This window comes from Cotesia glomerata, linkage group LG6, assembly GCF_020080835.1.
Source record: "Cotesia glomerata isolate CgM1 linkage group LG6, MPM_Cglom_v2.3, whole genome shotgun sequence".
In the NCBI taxonomy this organism is placed as follows: Eukaryota; Metazoa; Arthropoda; class Insecta; order Hymenoptera; family Braconidae; genus Cotesia; species Cotesia glomerata.
Genome location: NC_058163.1, coordinates 13,400,286 through 13,409,047, shown reverse-complemented (window position 1 = coordinate 13,409,047; position 8,762 = coordinate 13,400,286).

Here is an 8,762-nt window from a genome sequence, read left to right as displayed (position 1 = left end):
GATAATCTGACTAGATACTAACAGCCCATTAACAGTGTAAGTAACTAATTTATTACAGGTGGGACATTTAATTAGGCCAATCTTGCTGAATATTCTTTTGCAGTCGAAGCATTTGAGTGAGGCAAAGATAAAATATTCAAAAAATTTTGCCGATTGCTTAAAATTCCAAACATCATTGGTATCACTATACATATAGACATTATGCCAAAAGCTGTCCACAGGATCATGGTAATTTTGATCTTAGCTGGTAATTCAAAATTGAGGAAATATTCTCCATTGATTATCAATGTCTTGAGCTTGAGATGAATTTGAATAATCAGGAGGCAATTTATTCATCAGAACTTGCAACAATGATGTTGGAGTAGTTTTAAAATTTTTTTTGAGCCATTGCTTCGGAGGGATTAATTAATGATACATTTTGCAGCAAAAAATCATCAAACTTAAATCTTTTTTTGATTTCTTCACATCCTTGTATCATAAAATTCCTGCAATTAGTTAGAAATTCTAATTTCTGTTCAAGAAGAAGGGATTTGACGAATTCAGGTTTATTAAAATAGTTAAAAGCTTCAATCCTAATATAAATGTTGTGGATATTTATGAATTTAGACTCATTTGACGGATTAATACTACTCAGAGCTGTTTTGTTTACATAGTCGCTATCCATATAAGTTTTTAGTAAATCTACGTAAACCAGAGTCATTTTTTTATGAATAGTAGCAATTAACGGCTTGTCAGATTGAAATAACTTGTTCAACTCAGTAAATTTCGGCAAAGCCCACTTTAGAAAAGTATAATATAATTTAAAATAGGATCTTGTAAATAGTTATTGATTTTCATGATTTCTGACTCCGCGTTTTCTTCTAAAACTTGTTTTTCAGTGGTATTTTTTCTTCTTAGTTAATTTCTTGCATTCTTCATCAAAATTTAAATCATTGAAATATAAAACCAAGGCATCCCATTGCTCAAAAGTCGTTCAACAACTGCTGAAATAGACAGCCAACGTATTTGTACAGGTCGTATAATCTTATGATTTTTGAGATCTAAAATTAATTGAATCCCTTTAAATGCAAATTGTCGCTTGGAACTTGATGAAAAATGGTTATAAATAAGATGAGGTAATTTTTCACAGTCTGATGGTAATTTAGAGCACGCTTTACCAGCGCAAAGGTGTAACGAATGACATATACATTTCATAATGTAGATGCCAGGACATTTTTGTTCGGAACGTGTACGCACAGAATTTTTGTCGCCCATCATTGTATTGCATTCATCTGATCCAAACCCAATGATGTTTGAGAATGGTACGGAGTATTTATCAAACGACTTTTTAATGCAATTGAAAATATGTTCTGCCGAAGCTTCAGTACAATTATCTTCATCATTAAAAATTTGATATAGCTCTAAAACGGCTAGTAACTTTGTCTTCAACGGAGTCATAAAATCTGACGATAATGCAAAAGATTCTGAGTTCGTGATATATCTGTAGATTCATCAATCATTACACTAAATAGCACATTTTTTCTATTTTATTTCCAAATCTTCTTTTCAGTCTTACCAATATCATTTAACACCATAGCGGCACATTTTGACGATTAAAGACGCATATCTTAAATAATTTTTGGAATCCGGGAAGCAATCTTCTAATAGCGGAATCAAATGGTCCATTAAGTGAAATGGAATGTTATGTTCCGCTAAAAAATCGCTCAAAAAGTTTTCTTTCTGCTCTTGTAGTATTTTGATCACATGGCAATTCCAAATTTTTTTGAGTGAAAGACTGAATTGATTTTTGGTGAAAAATAGAATTGATCGCATAATATGTAGCTTTTGCATTTAGCATGGTTTTGATAACCGTCAAATCCGCAGTCAATCCACAGATTCGGTAGAATCTGGCGCCAAGATTCCGTTCAAATCCGTTGTAAACGGAGCGCCGAACTACCGACTATGTTTACCGTAAGCAAGAACGGTATTTTGAGGTTGCAAAATTTTATTTAATTCTACGGTACTTCTTGTTCCTAAATTTTATATTATAACAGTAATTCATGCTTTATTTTACTGATATTAATTAATTATATTCAATTATAGTAATTAATCTACTTGAAATTATTAAATTTTATCAGCACAAACTATAACAAGCTCAAAAATTCCGATCCTGACTTTTTTTCTATGTAAAAAGTGACATGCCACAGACTGAATAATTCGAGAATGCATGGTAATCTTCCAATAGATGGGAAACTACAGTTAAAAATACATTTCACAGCTTGCATCTACATCCCGCCAGGGTGCGCTGGAATTGTTTTACATAAACTGTAGCTTCAAGAGGATAGTTTGCTATAAAAAATGCAGCCAACGCGAGATTTAAGTTGGTACCAATTGTAAATTTTTATTATAATTACAAAAAATACTAAAATCCGAACAAAAACAGTTTCACTGTAAGAAAAAATCGCGCCAAGTCAACTTTCATAAGACAATTAAGAAAAAAAAATTTCTTATTTCTTTACAAAAAGATATAAAATAAAAAAAAAGGCCATTCGGCATCCGAAATGGAAGTAGATTTCGTATTGAAATATAAAAAATAAATAAAAACGAATTCCATAATAAGATAAATGCTAAGGTATTCAACTCAAAAAAATTTTTCACTTTTTGTAAATGAGTCGTCTTTATCTTCCGATATTCTGACTACTAAGCGAACTCTATTGAGTTCTGATTGCATAAGCATGTTTGTTGTGGTCTTACTTACTTTTTAATCTTGTTTTATACTTGCTTAGTTTAAATAAGATATCTTAAGAATTGTAGACGCTATCGGTTAAATTGAATTAGTTGTAATTATAATAACAATAATATATTGATGAATGTATATATTAATTCTTCTTAATAATCTTAGAATATATAAACGAAAAATGTTCAATATTTTTATAATAATTTGAAGATCGTAATTACATATTGACGTATAAGCTAACAAAAATTACTAATACCAACATTTTATTATTTTTTAACCGTCAATTAAATATTTCGGCGAACCATTAACTATTGAGAAATAATTCGAATAATGTGAATTCGAAGTTTTAAATAATTTTTTAATCATGTTAAATTTAATAACTATATTCTTGTTGAAATAATATTCCTAACTTCACAGAAGAAGGACTAAAAATATAAAATTTTCAATTTTTCAAAATTATGAAATGCTGTAATTTCTAAACTAATTGACCGATTCAGCTCAAATTTGAACTCGACCTTCGTAATCGTCCATAAAATGAGTATGTTAAGTTTCATTAGGATCTCTTGAGAATTGTAGACGTTATCGTGCTGACAAGCCGCGTCATATCTAATATATATATATATATATATATATATATATATATATATATAGCATATATATATATATATATATATATATATATATATATATACTAGCTGACCCGGCAAACGTTGTTTTGCCATATAAATAATTTCCTAGTAATTTCTAGTGTAGACAAAAATAGCTTACTTATTGTAAGTATGTATGTATGTTAAAATGTGTATATTGTATGTATGTAAGAATATGGTATATGCGTGAAATAAGCATGGAGCGCTGTGAACGATGAGGGAATATAAAAATAACAAAAGGCAAACATTACTTTTAAGTTATTATAATTTATTCCTTAAAATTATATATCATTAATTAAACAATTACCACAGTAACACTATTAAACAATATCAATCTCTTAATGCTATAGCGTGAACAATATTTTTTGTTAGTCCATCTTTAGCTAACACAAACAAACTGGATGGTTTACCCACTCGAGAGCATGCCACGTATAATTGTCCGTGTGAAAAACATGGTGTTCTCAAATCTAATCCACAAACAGACATCGTTTGACCTTGGGATTTGTTGATAGTCATTGCAAATGCCAATCTAATCGGAAACTGAATACGTTTGAATTGAATTGGCACATCTGTAGGTATAATAGGAATCCGTGGTATGAGTATATTTTCATTGTTGGTCATTTGTTCTTCGTCTATTGACTGTGAAACGGCGTGATTGTCGTTGTTCTAATCTTCTGACTTCATTGCGTTCAGCTCGTGTATCTTCTGGCTCTTCTTGATGCAATTGCGCCATTCTAACACGTGCATCAGTATTTTGTTGCTGGATTTGTTCTTCTGTTGTAACGGGGTGGTTAGCCCTGTCCAATTGGTCACCCTTTCCTCTTTGAACAGGGCGCCACTGGGATTTTATACTCGGTGTCCCAGAAACCGGGGAACATGAGAAGGAAAGATCGGGTCGTGAGAAGTTGAGAAAGGCTGAAGAATTAATACTGAGAAACAATTATTAACAATTTAATTATTTATTCAATGTAAGCAATTTTATTTTAACAAAATTCCTTAATAATATTACCCTTAAAATTAACCTATCAATTACTTAATTGTGAGGACCTCTCACCTACGCAGGCACTTGCCAAAACTTTCAACTAAATATCCTCAAATTCTTTCAACTATAGATCATTACGCATCTATCTTCTTGATTTCTTAACTCTACATAGACCATTACGCATCTATCCTTAATTTCCTAATTCAATCATAGACCATTACGCATCTAGATTCCTAATTTCTAAATTTAATCATAGACCATTACGCATCTAGATTCTTAATTCCTTAACCCTCGTCCAACTGACGGAATAACAAACAGCATATTTTACCCAATAAAAACTTCTCAATATTTCGTATTTTCCAAAATTCCAAAATTACGCCTAACAATTTCTTAACACAAAATTCCTGACCTTCGATTTTAATTCATTAAATTCATTAATATATCTTCTTAACTAAATTCATTTCCCAAATTTTCTTAAATAAAATTTTAACCAATTTTCCTTAAATAAATTTAATCTCCAGATTAACTAAATTTACCAAATTCACCAAATTTTCTTATCGAATTTATCTAATAAATTATCCTTAAATTCAATCAATTATTTAATAATTGATTTAGCACTTTTCTAACTTAAACAATTCAATTACATTTATCCACTGGCCTAAATTTAATTTTCCAAAACTTTACAATACTATCATAATCTACTAAATTTTACGCCAACACTTGTTTACTGCAAATAAATTTTACTACATTACATAATCACTAAATTTCTGTACTAGTTCACTTACTAAATTTTCTACTAATATTTTCAATTAATAAATTCTACTGAACTCATTACAGGATTTACTAAATTTAATCTTCCTAAACAAAATTCTAAACATCAACTATTCGAATCCTAAGCGTCTCAATACAACTCTTAACTACATACATTCTAGAATGACCTTCACTGACTTAATTACGCATTTTCATTTCTTATTCAAATTTACTTTTCTTTATATCTCGAAAATTCTTAACTAAAATTAATTTATCATAGCCAACAGGCCTATAATAAATTACTTATAAATTCTCTACAGTAAATTCACAAATAAACTATTAATCTCATTCTTTTTAAAATAAATATCCAATAACAAAAACTAGCTAAATGACCTTGGCGCATGAATTTCTAAAGTACAAAACTTGCTAATATAAAAATGACCGCTCGAGAAATTAATTTTAATTATTTCAGCCTCTTAATTAAATTAATAATCGATTTTGGCCTAAAAAAATCGAAAATACCTGGAGACTCAATTATTGTTTTATCCAACGACGACTGATACTCCGGTCCAACTTGGCTGGCTCCGCCGCTTGGCGTCTTGTCGTCTCAAACCACTATGTTAGCTTCCGGTCAGGGCTTGTCCAATTCCAAATACCGTAATAAACTCCTCAGTAGTTGCTTTCTATCATCAGCGTTCAAAACTGCACTCTCTTGACTTATCTAATGTCAACAAGGTCACTGATTCACAAAAGGCAAAAGGCCACTGGCTTCCAGAAGAGAAAAAGCCTCGATGTTTTTCGTGCTCGCTCTTTTATAACCCTCAGCTCAGGCTCTCGAACTTTCCTATTGTTACGCCCCGCTTCATTTTCCGGGAACAGTAGTGGGGAATCTTGATTAGCACGCCCGGTGACAAGTCGAAAGTCTTGTCAAAAATCGAAAAGTAAGGGAAAACCCTTACCTACCGTGCGTCAATTATCGGGGTCGATATAGACTCCGGGAAGTTCGATTTTCCCTGTTACACTGTTCTTTCGGATCTGCTATTTCGCAATTTTCGAGCTTTACTTGTACTGCGGCTCAAATCAGCCCCTTTGCGTTTTCTTGGCATTGCTCACTGTACAAAACATACATAAATAGAATTAATGAAATTATTTAATGATGAAAAATGTTAAAAGTATAATTAGGGCCAGGATTTTTGCCGCAGTTTTGAAATGATTAGTTTTAATTTATGAAATTATAACAAAAATATAAGTTTTATGGAAAAATTTTTCAAACAAAAGTAAAAAATTAAATTTTATGAAAACATTGTCTCTTATAATTTTTTCATACAACCAATATTTCCATTGACATTTCAAAATAAAGATTCATAATGATTGATTTTTTGGAAACTATGAAAATCTTAATTGTTCAATTACATTTTTTTAATAAAATTAAATTAAAATTACATTTTTATAAGATTGACAACATTTTCGATATAAATAAAAAAAAGTATACTTACAACACAAAATCCGTTGTTATTGGAAGCTCGTGTCACGTGTTGAGTACTTTTGAGGTTATAAAATCACTTGATTAACTAATCGTGCAAAATACACTCAAAATTGATAATTTAATTATTATTGATAAAATAGGAATGATTAAAAGTTAATATGAGAGTTACACTGAGATAGCAAAATAATAATTGTCAACGTTACTACTACACTTGATGCATAAAAATAATGATGGCCGACAACTGTGTGGGGAGTGAGAAAGAAAGGAGACCGGCTTCATTTTCATCCCTACTCCGTGCTGTTTACTGGGTCAGAAGTGACACCTGTAGACATCTGGCGGGGATAACTAATTAAATGACGATTGATCAGTTTTCGACCGGAGAGGAAAAATGATTAAATTACTAAAATGGCTATTAAAAAATAAGGGTTGATCGTAGAAGGGTGAAAATTGAGGATTGTATGTATTTTTGTATGTTGTATCATAAAAAAATAGAAATTAAAAATTTTGTCTAAAAAATAAAAAAAAAAAATTTAGGGGTGGACTACCCCTAACATTTAGGGGGATGAAAAATAGATGTTGGCCGATTCTCATAGATACCGGATAAGCACAAAAAATTTTATCAAAATCGGTCAAGCCGTTTCGTCGGAGTATGGCAACGAAAACTGTGACACAAGAATTTTATATATTAGATATATATATATATCTATATATATATATATATATATATATATATATATATATATATATATATATATATATATATATATATATATATGTATAAATACATACATAAACTTTTGAACTATATGTATTTTCTGACTCAGCTCGTCGAGTTAGGTCGGAATATAGCAAAATTTTTCAGAAGTTGCGGCATGAGAACGGTTACAATAGTTAGATTTTTATGAAATCTACTAAAAATTTAAAAATCCAAGTAACCGATATGATTGTATTTGATTTTTGGAAATTAAAAAAAATTTTATTGTAAATTTGAAAATTAAAAAAAAAATGTGGAACGTACTTGGTGTGCGTCATTGTGTATTTCAATTTTTTTAAAGTTCTAGTAAATAAATTTTATGAATTTCATTAAAAGTTAAATATTTTGCAACCACGCACACTAAATACGTTCCAAAATTTTTTTTTTAATTTTCAAATTTACAATAAAATTTTTTTTAATTTCCGAAAATCAAATACAATCATATCGGTTACTTGGATTTTTAAATTTTTTTATTTTATATCTTTTTGTAAAGAAATGAGAAATTTTTTTTTCTTAATAGTCTTATGAACGTGGACTTGGCGCGATTTTTTCTTACAGTGAAACTGTTTTTGTTCGGATACTGTATAACATACGCTGCATTTGGCTTTGTACTCATCTGAAGTATCTGGCATCAACCAATTATTCAAATTGGGATCTTTCAACCACTCTTTTAAAAATTATTGTTTCTTTCGTGCACTCAGTCTCGGTTTTTAAGCTTTTAAATTTCTAGGTGGAGTATTTTCATCTGAATTTATATCACTCATTTTGCACAAAGACTTGGGAACTTGAAAAATGTTTTTCCATGATTCCCGGATGTCAAAATCAGTTAAATGCTCATCATTTCAATATACTTCTTCATATGATATTTCAGATAATACAGTTGAGTTGATGCTGGTATTTGGACTTTGGTCTTCAACTTCGATTTTATTAGATGATAAAGGAACAATTACACCACCTGAATGAATAAATAAATTGTAATTAAAGGTTAAATATTAAATGTAACTATTCAAAAACATTCAATTTTTCTATTAACCGGTTAGTCGTAACCTGGGTGAATAACAAATAAATATTTTACTGATGAGCTTTTTTTTATTTCTCCGGATTCATTTCTAACAGGAGTCAGAGTTTTTTCTTCGCGGGCTTCTTTTTTTTTTATTGCTTTTTGAATTTCTGTCTGCCATTTACTTTATTCTATTTATCGATGAGCTAACATGTATTAAATGTGATTTCCAGTTGCACTTAAATATTCACAATAAAAAGAATAAAGCAAAGTGATAATTCATTTGAGAGATAAAACATTAAGCTAGGTTAGAGTAAATAAAACTAGGGAGTGTTATTTTATCATGGAAACTTATAAGTATAATTATACAAAGTGTATAAGTCTTTTATACATCATGTATAAAACATGCAGCTAAAAGCTGAAGACT